The 14,084-nt window shown below is 38.3% G+C and overlaps 1 protein-coding gene across 3 annotated transcripts in view; it reads right to left on the bottom strand.

Moving 5' to 3' along the window:
• Window positions 1-14,084, bottom strand: part of CLOCK (clock circadian regulator) — a 64,406-nt gene that overhangs the window by 34,407 nt on the left and 15,915 nt on the right. For all 3 annotated transcript variants that reach the window (XM_058024052.1, XM_058024055.1, XM_058024054.1), the window contains exon 4: window positions 745-855. The gene's annotated coding sequence lies outside the window, so the exon portion shown is untranslated. The remainder of the gene's footprint in view (window positions 1-744; window positions 856-14,084) is intronic.

The following is a 14,084-nucleotide window of genomic DNA, read 5'->3' as shown; positions in this document are numbered from 1 at the left end:
ACTGGCATGGAACTAAGTTTACAATCAAGACAAAAGCTATAAACTTGTTTTCATTTAGCTTACATGGCAAGCACTAATACAACTATGCACTAATTACACTTCTAGCTCTGTGTTAATTTTGATACAGAAATGGCACCTAAAATTATAGGGATCAAGAGCAACATGAAATTCTGTAAGACAAATTATATACTTTCCCTAATCTGCAAAAGAAAACCACCTGTACAGCTAAATACAGAAAACTTCTACTTGTGACATAACTGACATATTCACTATGCAGAATTAGAATTTAAAAGTCAGTATTTTTCACTTTAACAGAGTGCTCAATTCCCAGAATTCAACAAAATCATTCATTACAATCTACAGATTCTGTGTCAGAACCGACAACCTAGATCTGGTATCCAGACAGAGAGTTTAAAGTACTGAAAAGTACAGGAAATGCACCTGTAGCACACCGGTTTCTCATCTTTCAAGGTTTGGCCCTTCTCTCTTTGCATCCAAATTTGCAAGACACTGAACACTCTCAGTGCTTATACATGCCAAGGATAAGACTGCAGAGATAATGCCACCAAAACCAGTCAAGCTGAAAGCAAACACTGGGTAAATAAAGGACTATGACTATTTTCTAAGATTCAAATTCAGTCATGTTCTGGAGAGCAAAAGACACTACTTAACACTGCTACTCAGCCCATCAGTGTTGATAACTGAAAGCCATGGGAACCTTATCAATTATAAGAACAGTTTTACCTTTTACACTTTGGGACTCGTTGAAGTATGAGGTTTAGGGATGAAACCTGGCTCCCGTGAAGAACAATGTGGAGTTAGAGGTATCCTCTTCAGCATAAAATAAATTCCAAACTGTCAAAAAATAACAATGGAGAACTTGAAAATCAGTGAGTTTAAAAATTATCTACTTCTTAATTTTTTTAATAAAGACAAGTAATTGTTTTAATGAGCATAATCTCTAAATGCAATATTCTGCTTATCAAAAATAGCTCAAGTATTTTACTTTCTGAATTGAAATTGCTTAAAAGTACTTCTTGATAAGCAAGACATTCTGACACAGTTTTATCTTGGCTTTAAGCTATCACTTTATGCCTATATCTTTAGCCTTGATGTCCTTTTCACTTTCGAACTTGGTATCACTCATATCATCTACCTCTTCACATCCACTTACACTACCTTCAAAGCGTATTTATATACCATTATTTAAACATCTTTTCACTCAGGTTCTTATTAGGGTCTCTTCTGGCTTTCTGTGTTACATCTCCTCTCCAAGTCTCCAAAATTGTTATTCTCAGGACTCCAGCAAGTGCAGAATGCTGCTGCTGTTCACAACTAGCAAAGCTGTCCAGTTGCATTATTATTGCTTCTTCCTCAAACACTGCCATTAACTCTTTGTTTAAAAACCCACTTCAAAGTCAATTCCTAGAATGTATCACAAACTTGCTTCACAACTGAACTTCTTCCAAACAAGAACTCTGCACTGACATAAGTGATTGCCTGCTTCCAGTCTCTTTATACAATTACATTTCATTTATAGTTACTTCCCTTGAACCATGCTGCTTTCCACATTTTTAAGCTACATGAAATCAGGTTTTTTCCCTCTCCCTGTTTATATCTGCATTGCTTACTGTCCTGAAAATAAAACAAATTCACTACAACATGTACTTCTTCCATTTCTAAAAAATGTTATTTTAAAGTACATTAAAATCTAAAAAGGAAGCTGGAACCTATAAACTAAGGTTATGCTACTTGTAAATTCATTGATGACTTTTATGGAAAACACCAGACTTATCACTTATTTGATTTGAAAAGTTAGAGTGCCTTCTCCTTGCACCTAACAGAGGTTCTCAAGTAGTTAAAATGCAGATGCAAACATTAACATAGAAAGTTAAAGCATAGCAGAAAAATCTGCCAAGAGGAGAAAAATAATTACAGTGTGATTCAATGAAGCCACTCGTTCTTGCATGGCCAAATAACCTGCTGGCCCATTGACCTACTTTTTTAGGTGTTTACAGCCTCCTCTCCTATTCTGTTTTGTTCCATTTGACAAGTGCAAACATTAATAGTGACAATGAGTCCCATGGAAGTCTGCAACATGAAACCAGTGTTTTTAAACTGCTTGGAGTGGAACAACTCTGCCAACTCTCACCCAGTGCCTAACAGAGTTCTAATGATGAAAATTTTAGACCTCCTCTCTGCAGTATGTAGAGGTGCATTTTCTTTAAATCACAATTACACACTTACGACAAACTCTACAGGTCTTAATCACAGAACCATCTTTTATAATGTCAATAAAGGGAGCTCTTACACATATTTCAAAAAGGGATTTTAAGAAGAGCAGGAGAGGAATATGCATATATCATAAAAGAACACAAGCAAGCTTAAGTCAGACCAAAAGAGAAGCTAATCACAGTGGAAAAGCTTTTGTTGCCAAAACCACATAGATCTCTAACTCAGTAGAAATGGCATGCATGTGAAAGCCAGCAGAAAGGTTAAAACGCCTACATGCCAGCACTGGCAGCCACAAGTGTTCAAAGGTCATCATTCTGTCTCCATAACTCATTAGTTTCCAAAAAAATTAATTATGTGTGTCTTGACATTATGTGTTTTAAACACATTCAGGCATGTTTACCAACTTTTCTGTAACCAAGGTGGCTAGAAACTTACTATCTTAAAGGAAGCTGAGGTCCTCAATCAAAAATCTTAGTTGCTGCCATGGATGTGCAAACCATTACTACACAAAATTGCTCAATCTGTAGAAAAATTACAAAAACTAGCAATACTGCAAATTCTGCACTATGCTGACTTATCACTCATGGACAGGCAATAAGTTATTGGGTCCCAATTTATTGTTTGGCCAAATAAAAAAGGTTCTCAGTAAGTTACAAGGTAAAAAGTCGTAATACAACATAAAGTAATAAAGTTAACACCATCTGATAAAAAATACCATTTTTTTAGACTGAAAAAAATTCAGTACCTTCAGTCCATTTTATTAACAATATTGGAATGCACATTGGTAATATTAAATATTGAAAACAAATTCAAAGATTGACCAAACTCTGAAATTACTGTACAGTCTTGCTAATGACAAATGTTCTGTCAGGACTAGACTGAAAAATGAGTGGGACAATGGTGAATGCATGGCCTGTATTTCATTTTGTACAGAGCCAGTAACTGAAATCCCTATGTCTCCAGGACTTCACCATAATGGTAACACTGAAAAATATTTCTGAGGAAGAATAAGTATGCCTCTATAAGTACTGTTAAAAATTTATACAAATGCCTTGATTTATGTAAAATTTATATCATGGCATACAAATAATACTTAGATGATTTTGCACATTACCACCCCCAGAAATAATGTGAGGTGACTTGTATTATTAAGGCAAATAATTTTACACCAGGATTATCACAGGAAAAACATATGAAGCAATACAGTTTTCCAGCCCCACAGTCTCTTCAAACAGAAATTGATTAATTTCTTTAATACAACATGATTTCTCTGCTATAATCCAATTTTGCCAGGGGAGCAAAATAGTTATTAAAATCATTGAGGATTAGCTGTAGAAAAGATCTTGTTTAAGGAATCAGAGCCACAGCACCCAGTGCCCTGCAGAGCTCTTAAGAGTGGTCACTCAGCAGGGTAAGAAAGACCAAGAGCAGAAACATCACACTGAGCAAACAGCTGAGCAGAACATGACTCCCAATGTAAGCACAGTGTCAGAAGCCCTGTTCATTATAGAGATCCTGAAGACAATTATAAACCTTCCTGATACTTCTTTCCACGAGCTTCTGATCACTTGGATAATGAATTTCTGGGGTTTTACTCCACTAGGACATCATACCATAATTAGGACAAGCAGAGATCCAGCTATTATCTCCTGCCCAGAATAGAACATCACTATCACTCATATTTTCCATTTTGCTTTTTGCTTCATTGGATCACCTCCAGCCCAGACATTTTTCTCTTTACCTTCCTCTTTTTTGGAGGTGGAGTAGAGGGGAGAAGAAAAAGAAGAATTTGTTCTGCTTTAGTTTCTCTCCAGGAACCATAGCATTTTGTGGAGCAAGAGACCTTTAGACAGATAAACCATAAGCACTTGCTCTCTAATCACATATATTTTGGTCTAATAGAACAAGTAAGCAGCTTTCAAGGTAGCTGCTCCTTTGCTTGCAATGGTATATACACCAACAGAGAGCAAATTAGGGCAATGACTGATTAATCTTTTCTTGCTAATCAAAGGCTGTCTGTGAAAATACTATGTTTTTAAAACTGACATGTCTCCTTTTTTACCTCAAAAAAAAAGAAAAAGGGCAATTGGAAAAAAATCAAAAGATGGGGCTAAAAGGAACTTCAAGGAACTCAGCATAAACTTTGCAGCTGAACAGCTGGTTATTCCAGCAGCTGGGAACAGTCACATAATGCAAGCTTTCCTCTAGCACACCAATAAAGTGTTTTGTCTGTGCTTGCAAGATGACAACATCCTAGAAATGTCATTTTCTGAGATAAAACATGCTATAGCAGCAGGTGTTCATCTTCCAGTGCTTCAGAGGACAAACAAAGAGAGGGCTGCTTCTATCATGGATGCATCCCAGATGGCTTTTAATAGGAAAATTTTGAGTGGCCATGAGTAGTCTGCTGTGGATGAGCAGCTTCCTTAGGTCCATCACCTTCTCAGAGAGTACTCAAGGATATATAGTGGAGAAAGTGCAGTAGAACAGAAGACTGGTGGTGTGGGTTGTCATTACCTGAATGGCAGTCTCTCATCTGCTACCGAAGGACTTTTGGTAAGAGGGTAAGTCCAAGCAGTCAACAGGAGAGATTAAATGCCTGTTAGAAGGCCTGTTATGGTAGTAGTTAGTGATATTGCCAATTTAGTTGATTTATGATGACATTTGAAAGAGTGCACACTATTTGTGTACCATCATACACAGTCCACAGCAGCTAGAAGAGGCTACAGGTCACCTTGAATAGCAGAAAACATGACAACAGCGGTAAAAAGAGGTTAGGTTGTTAGAAATGGTTTGTCACATAGACAACCACAGTAGACTGTGCCCCAGTCTACTCCCTAACAAGGTAATGGACCTAAACAAGCTGCTCAAACAAATTTGCTCAAAAGTCACTGCATAATATCTTCATAGAAAAATTAATTCTGAGGTTTACAGGAAAAAGCAATACTCTTCTGCATGCTTCGTGTATTAGACTGTCCCATCATCAGGAGAGAGATTTCTCTAGGAATTGGGACTGACTACATTTGCAATTTCCATCTCTCTAGCTCACAGAAAAAGAAAACACTCCTTTGCTCCAGATCATTTGGGCTGATCTCTGCTTGACCAGCTGTCCTGCAGCCACTTTTCTACCCTCCTCTGCCGTCTCTATCTCTTTCCCCTTACTCAACACAGAGATAGCCCCATAGCTCCCTCCCTGATAGAGTGCAGCTCCCTAATCTTGGCCCAGACTGCAGTGAAGATGCATGCAAGAAAGCTCCAATAAGGCTCAGACCTTTACCTGAGCTACAGTGATTACACACTGGTGGAGTTTGCAGCCCAGAGGGATGTGAATCAGGTGAGCAGTAAAGTTAGGCCTCTGGAGCAAGCCAGTACGAACCCCAGGGAAACTGCCCTCAGGGACAAGGGAGAGCAACAAGCTGGCAGATCTGTAAGGATGTCCTCCATAGAGCACAAGAGCTAATGATCTCCAGGCACAAGAAATCAGGCAAAGAAGACAAGACTCTAGCAAGGATGAGAAGAGACTGCTGGTCAAACTAAAGGGCAAGACACTAACGCATCCCTCTGCTCTGTCCCAGGACAAGTATCCCGGGAAGAGTAGAGGGATGCAGCCCAGTTGTGAAGGAATGGGATGAGGGAGGCCATGGTGAAGCTGGAGCTCAACTTGACAAGGGATGCAAAGCATAACACAAACAACATCCATAGCTATATTAAGCAGAAAAGGAAGGTCAAAGAAGGTGTACACACCCACTAAACAAGGCTGGTAAACTGGTAACAACAGATAAGGAGAAGGCTAAGGTACTCAACAACTTCTTTGCTTCAGTCTTGGCTTGCAACCTCTCTTCCTATGCTTCTTAAATGGATGGACTGCAAGACAGAAACTAGAGGAACAAATTCCCTTCCACTGTAAGGGAAGATCAGATTCACGATCACCTGAGGAACCTGATTATACGTTAAGTCCATGACACCTGATAAGATGCATCCTGGAGTCTTGAGGGAATTGGTTGATGTATTTGCACAGCCATTCTCCCTAATATTTGAAAAGTCGTGGCAATCAAGCTAAGTTTCAGGTGACTGGAAAAAGGGAAACATTGAAACCAGATGATCTTTACAGTGCCTTCCAACCTAAACTATTTTATAATACATTCAAACTTGGCCCACACTTGCCCATGTATGCCACTGAACTGGTCTCTGACTCACCAAACTGACTTCTCCAAACATCCTCAGACCTGCTACTTCATCAGGAATTCTCTAGCAATCTGGGCTCTTGGCCTGAGCCTGGCTTCCCTCCAGCTCCCTGGGGGTGACCAGTAAAGCACTCAGCAGGTTGTCAGGTAGCTAATAATTGGTCCTTGGCTGTGGGGTGCTGAAGCACTTAACAGGCTTTTTTCCCCTACATTGCTTTCCAGGCTGTATTATCTTCACCTTCCAAGGTTCCAGCTAACTACACTTACAAACAGCTGAGGTGTTGTTTATGTGCCTCCATCAAACTACTAACAAAGATACTAAAAGAGAGTGATACAATACAAATTTTCAGAGTCATTAATAAACAAGCTCCTCAAATCAGAAAAACAAAAAGGACAATAAGAAATAGTACCAACCCAAGTTTATAAGATAAATTTGAAAGGCAGCATTTAGTAACCTAGCCATCAGAACCAGCCATTATTCTTCTGTAGTCTCATTTAAAATATTTTCTCAGTCATTTGTATACAGTTCCTTACAAGAGATTCCCTTCCTTCAATAACAAAGCTGTAAAAGTGAGTGGAAGAAATAATGTTTGCAAATCATGTGCAACTAGTCTGTACAAAAAAAGACAGTGGCTACATGTTATGATCCCACTTGCTCCCATTTTTTTAAGGCCCCACCCTTCCTTGGCTCCCACTGGAGGCGCACATCCCTTTAGCTCTGGCCACATACTGAAGCAGATTTGTGAAACTATGTGTTTAAAAGAACACACATAGCACACAGTTTTAATAAGAACAAAATAATAAAGAAGACATTTTAAAAGTGTGGCTCCACCTATCTTTGAAAATTGGCACAGCCAAGAAACATTACCCCTCTATAAAGAGCAGGAACATCTTAGCTACATCTCCCACTCCTGGTTCTATAACATGGTGCCTGGGTTAGACTTGAGTATGTGTTGTGTTTGCACATCTAAAATAAAATATATATTTCATAATCAAGTCGGGCTTTCAAGTACTCCTACTGTCTCTTTAAATTGTGCTTAAAACAAAACCAGTACTTCCTAACAAGAGTTTAGGTCAAGAGAAGCTAATTACCAACCTGCTAGTGTTACAATTCAAAACTGAAAACTTTCACATCCCTGTGGAAATCTCCATTTCCTTTAATGGAATGCTGAGAAGATACAACTTGCAGTCAGCTAACCAGCTGAAGAACAGACCCTTAATTGAAGCTCATTGTGCTGAAGAAAAAAGTGCAATAGATAGGGTCTAAGATCTGCAGTCTGCTATTCTCTAACAGGACCCATGTAAACTTGGTACCTTGTACAATGAACAAATAAAACCAAACTTCCTTCTTCCAGTCTCTTAGATGAAACTGAGAAGGTAGACAACTGACAAGTTTTTTCCAGAAGTTCAAAAGGTGAAAAAATTACACACACACATTCTGAAGTTTAAATTCCCACTGAATATTATAACTATCCATAAATTATTTACTACCTACAAATAATTTTTTTCTATAGAATAAAGTTATCAGACAATAAAAAAAATCTTTACTTGATGATTTCTCAATATTAACAGAAATTTAAAGAAAAACCTTTAAAATAACACTACCAAGATATATATCCTGGAGTTAAAAACACTTTGATACAATTAATCCAATTTAAAATGTGCATATTTATGAAAATGAGCATTATAAATTTTAGATGTTTGATATCACACACAAATGTTAGTTGAACAATCAATTTTTCTAAAATGGTTTCTCACATTTTCATCAAAGCAAAAATACTATGAAGAATCCTAACAAATCAAACCAAAGAAGAAAAATTTATTAAACATTTAATTCCTATACTGGAAAATAAACACGGCAATTCACCAAGAAATGAGACAGAACAGAGTCAAACATTGGTTTTCGTCTACCCCAATAGTAAAAGGGAAGAATGAATAGATACAGAAAGTCAGCTACTTTTTGAAAACTGTCCTGGAGAAAATTAATTATCTATTTCAACATACATAACTATTACACATTCAAAGCAAGATAACACCAAGAAAATTCTTCTTCCATTCCACGCAAAATTTCTGTTTGGTGTTGATATAAATGCAGGCTTAAGTTTAGAAAATGAGACTTTATCATTGTTGTTATTACTGCAACAACACTCAGCTATCCACCTCAATTACTCTTCCTGAAATACATGAACCTACACATTACATGAGCACTTCAACTGCTAGACTTTTAGCATGCAGATGTGCCTTAAAAGTTGGGAAAGGAAGCTAAAAAGAGATTATGAAATTCACACAAATGAATCTTTCCAAAATTCAATCCTAGACCAGAAAAAAACGACCCAATTAAGATTTATTAGCTTTTACATTCAAAAGAACACTTCTACTTTTTACATAAAGAAAGAGAAAACTTGAGTCAAAATTTCCTGCTATGTTCTCATTATGCCATTCTAAAATTTTCAGAAATCAAGAAAGTCAACAGTTGACCAAGAGGGTCTGTAAGAAGATATGCAAATTATTTCTGCACCCAATGCCTTTATGACAGAATCACAGAATAGGTTAGGCTGGGAGGGACCACAGTGGGTCACCCCATCCAACCTCCCTGCTCAAGCACAGTCATCCTAGAGCACAGTGCACAGGGTTGAGTGACACCGTTCCGGAGTACTTCCAGTGAGGAAGACTCCAAAGACTCCCTCAAAATCTGTTCCTGTGCTTGTTCACCTCCACAGCAAAGAAGTTCTTCCTCTTCTTCCTCTTCAGTAGTTCTCTGGGTTCCCCTTTTTGCCATTTCTGAAGAGCAGGGTGACATTTGCTTTCTGCCAGTCCTCAGGTACTTCTCCTGATTGCCCTGACCTCTCATGAGCAGCCTCACTATGGTATCCACCAGCTCTCTTAGCACTTGCTGATGCAATCCATCAGGGCCTATAGACTTGTGAATGTTCAGTTCACCTGGGTGTTCTCTAACCCAATCCTCCTTGACCTCCTTGAGGGAAAGTCTTCCCTCCAACATTCCTTTACCCAGGTCTCATGAGTCAGATATTCTGGCAAGCTGGTCTTGCCAGCAAAGACCAATGCAAAGAAGTTGTTCACTGTCTGCACCTTTTCTGCATCCTCTGTCACCAGGGTCCCTTTCCATTTAGTAAGAGGCCCTCATTATCTTAGGTTTTTCTTTTGTTATTTATGTATTCGAAGAAGCCCTTCTTGTTGTCCTTGTTGACATTCTCAATCAGATTTAATTCCAGGTGGGTCTTGGCCCTTCCTGCCATGTTTCTACTTTGACAAGTACTTTATATTGATTCCAAGCAGTCTGCCTCTGCTTCCATTTCCTGCGTATTTCCTGATTACACTTGAAAAATGACAACAGTTTTTTATTCATTCATGCAGGTCTCCTGCCCCCTTTGTCCAACTTCTTGCTTATTGTTCTTGAGCCTTAAAGGAGTCATGCTTGAATACCAACCAGCTCTCTTGGACTCCTGTTCCCATAGGATTCTTTCAAGAAGATCCCTGAAGAGGCAGAAGTTAGCTCTGCCGAAGTCCATGGTTGTAATCTTACTTGGTGCCCTGCTTCATCCTTGCCCTTTACAGTCCATAAAGGATATAGCTTATAAGTCTTAAATCAGTTTTAAGGGACATCAAATTATTTTATATCATCAACTTACTCCTTTTAGATACAATTATCTAGCAGATCCAGAAACACCTTACTGCTCCTCATTTATGCCCACATGAAAAAGTGATGGGAGGGGTCAAAGGGGAACTGGCATACCAGTTCCAGACAACTAAAAAACATGCCAGACAACTAAACAAAATGAACTCAAGGGATTTTTGTAGGTGGTTTTGTTTTGTTTGGTTTTTTTTGTTGTTTTTTTTTTTTTTTTTTGCTTGCTTTGCCCTCTTTTCTGTGGTTGGTTTTCTCTAAATAGGAGACAAAGACTTATTCCTAACTTGTGGTCAGGGTATTTACCTAGAATGTGGGAGAAGTAAGACTAAGTACTTCCTCTGAATTTGTCCACCACGGATGAAGAATTACCACATGAAAGACAGCAAGAGCAATACCCACAGACCACACAGGTAATTGCATGGCTGGCTACAGAGACCTGGCACTTCACACCCTAACAGCTACTTTTGTTTGTAAGCACTTTTACCAATCTCCTTGATCAAGCCAAAAGTTTGTGTAATGTTAGCCTTTGATCATCACTCTGACCACTCATTTCCACAGCCACATTAAATTTCCTCTCTTCAGCTAGCACAGACAATCTCATGAATGATTTATAACAACATCAACTATTTGTAACACAATTGTGCAGGGATACCAAATGGACATAATTTTTTTTTTAATTGACAACAGTTGCTAAAAGCAACACCCAAGAACATATGACAGGTGTTTTAGAAAGCCAATATTTTATTTGAAATTTAATTATCTATATCACACAGAAATGCATACATGTAAGTAAAAACACTTCTAAAAATATTTAGTGCTAGTCACCACTTTACTTTTTACAAGTTGATTGCACAATCCATGATCTGTGCAGCTGTGGAAGTGCTTCTGGTGCCTAAATTTCCCAGCATGGGTGACTCATGCACAGCTAAATTATTCTGTAAGGCTCTTGTGAAGAGTGGACTGTTTGCCTGCCTGAAAAATGGAGTAGGCAGTGTACTTTACCGGAAGCATCTTCAAAACGAAAGAAGTGAGACTTCACATTTCCATAAAATGAGACAGTTGGAAAATTTTAAGATACAACACTGAAGTGCAGTCCAAGTCAAAAATTACCAAACAAGCAGCTCCACCTCCTCCCTACCTCCACCCACCACTTTTCCCAGAAGTCCTGCACATCATTTTGAAGACCACAAAATGGTCTACAAAAGGAAAATGAATGAGGTAACCTAAAAAAGGACAAAACAAAACATGGGAAGCACTAGGGGATGGTCATTTCGGTCTATTTCCACTGTAAGAGAAGAGCAGGTTTGGGACCACCTGATGAAACTGAATAGGCAAGTCTATGACCTGATGAGATGATGCTGCCATGCCACTCTCCATCATACCTGAAAAGCCATGGCAGTCACACAAAAACCCTGTTGACTGGAATAACAGAAACTTTGTTTTTTAAAAAAGGGAGATATGAAGATCCAAGGAACCACAGAACAATGAGCCTCACCTCTGTGTCTGGGAAGATCATGGAAGCAATTTTAAGTCACATACAACACAAGCAGGCGATCAGAGACAGCCAGCACAGCTTTACTGAGGGCAAATCATGCCTGACCAATCTGGTGGCCTTCTATGATGGAGCAACAGCTGATAAGGTTAAAACCAACCAAAGTCACCTAAAGACTTCTGTAAGGCTTTTGACATGGTCCCACACAAGATCCTTTTCACCAAATTGGAGAGACATAGGTTTAAATTAAATAGTGGACTGTTGGAGGGAAAACTAACTGGATGGATGGACACAGCCAGAGAGTTGTGGTGAATGACTTCTATGTCCTGATCAAGGCCAGTGACAAGGGCTGACTGTATCCAGCTCTCAGATCCTCAACACAAGAAAGACATGGATATGTTAAAGCAAGCCCAGAGGAGGCCACAAAGATGATCAGAGCACCTCTCCTATGGAAGACAAGCTGAGAGAGCTGAGGTTCTCCAGCCTGAAGCAGAAAAGGCTCCACAGAAACCTCACTGCAGCCTTCCAGTACTTGAAGGAGGCTTCTAAAAAAGAGGGAGAGCAACTTTTTACACAAGCAGATACAGAACAAAGAGGAACAGTTTAAAAGAGCAAAGACATAGATTAAATGCTAGTAAAAAATTCTTTATTCAGAAGGTGCTGAGGCATTGGAACAGGTTTTCCAGAGAAGTTGTGGATGGCCTATCCCTGGAAGTGTTCGAAGCCAGGTTGGATGTGATCCTGAGCAACCTGATCAAGTGAATGGCATTCCCTATTCATGGAGGAGAGGGATTGGAACTAGATGATCTTTAAGGTCCAAACCAACCCTATGATTCTCTCCAAAAAATATGTGGCAAAACACACTTCTGTATTAGCATGCTTGCATTTATATTTCTATGGTTAACAGGACTTTAGCAGGAGTAAAGAACTTAATTTTCTAGAATTATAGTGCCTGCCAGATCTTTCAGTTTATCCCTCAATAAAACTACCTGCTATTGAAAAAACAAGCTTACATTGTGAAAAAATCCTCTACACTATATTTAGAGAATTCCAGATTTTAATTTCCCTACAGAAAACACTGGAGTTACTCTTTTGTCAGAACTTTCAGCCCAGAAGAATCTGGGCTCAACTGGAATTACTGTTGCAAGACTTGAGATAAAGGACAAGTACTTCATGTCACAAGGGTAAGAAGTGCCTTAATAGGGAAGGGGACCACCCCCCGCCCCAAAAAAAAAACCAAAAACAAACAAACCCAACCAACCAAACCAAAACAGAAACACAACTCCCAAAAAAGCAACAAACCAGAAGAGTTTTGCAATCGATACAGAGAGGAAGTAACTCTTGTTTTGGCTTAAGAATAAACAAAACTAAGACAAAAACAAGTTTAGTTTTATTGGCCCTAGCAACTTTCAGCAAAACACTCAGTAACCACTTTGGGTATAGATGCTAAGTATCTTTTTGCCGCCCTGCTACAAGCAAGAACCAAAGGAAATAAAACCAGCCAGCATTCAGTCACATTGGACTTGTTCAGGTAGAAAATTACATTCTGGTAACAAAAGAGATAGTGCTGCATGAACTAATCAAAAACAGCAATGCAGCAACAGAAAAAAAAGTATATAAAATCAACCTAAAATTTAATTTACTTTTACTATAATCACTCTGCATATATTCTTATATGGAAATAAAGGAAAAGTATTCAAACATTAGAGCACTGAACACAACTGAATTTCCGAATGTTCAGAAAACAAAGCTCAAAGAAAAATTATAGTTTAAAGTAACACTAACATTTAACATTTTTAACAGTCTGTGTTTGTAGATAACAAATTTTCTCACTTTTCCTTTATTCTCCTGAGCAGTAGAAGCATGCACTCCCTCCTCTGAAACCTTCAGAGCTTGTGCTAAGTCCAGAAAACCTACTGAAATCACCTTCTGAGGGTCACCAGAGAAACAGCAAAAGACAAAGAACAAATTCCTTCTTCTCATATACCAGTATCATCTTCAAAATATTGGTTCTAGTCAATTTCATTGGAAATTAAATTGATTAATTATGATGAGAATATTACTCTTCAGGCACAGGGAATTTTCATAATGAAGCCTTTTAATACCTTGCAGACTAATTCAATGCTCACAGTAAAATTCTGTCATGTGTCTCCCATTCCTTCAAAAATATTTTAAGATCATGATATTGACTGAAAGACAAAACCTATCAGGAAATTCTACACCAAGCTCTTAAAAACTTTGCAGTTACAATATTTAAGATAAGAATGTTCAGCATGAGATTAAGCATGGGGAAAGGTCAAAAACTCAGCTCCTTTTTTGGAAATTCAGATTCTATTCGGACACTCCATATAAACTCTACAAAGTTTCAAATGTGTCCTCAAAGTTATTTTTGTGAGAACTATTAGTCCTTTTTACCATCTATAATACCCAACAACAACAAAAAAAATCATATCAATTACTTAGGACCACACTTGCTACATTTGCATGCTTTCAAATTCCCTCCCTCACTTTTTAAATTTTTATC

Source organism: Melospiza georgiana, chromosome 5, assembly GCF_028018845.1.
Source record: "Melospiza georgiana isolate bMelGeo1 chromosome 5, bMelGeo1.pri, whole genome shotgun sequence".
Classification (NCBI taxonomy): domain Eukaryota; kingdom Metazoa; phylum Chordata; class Aves; order Passeriformes; family Passerellidae; genus Melospiza; species Melospiza georgiana.
Note: the sequence above shows the minus strand (reverse complement) of the source record. Positions and strands in the feature narration are given on the sequence as shown.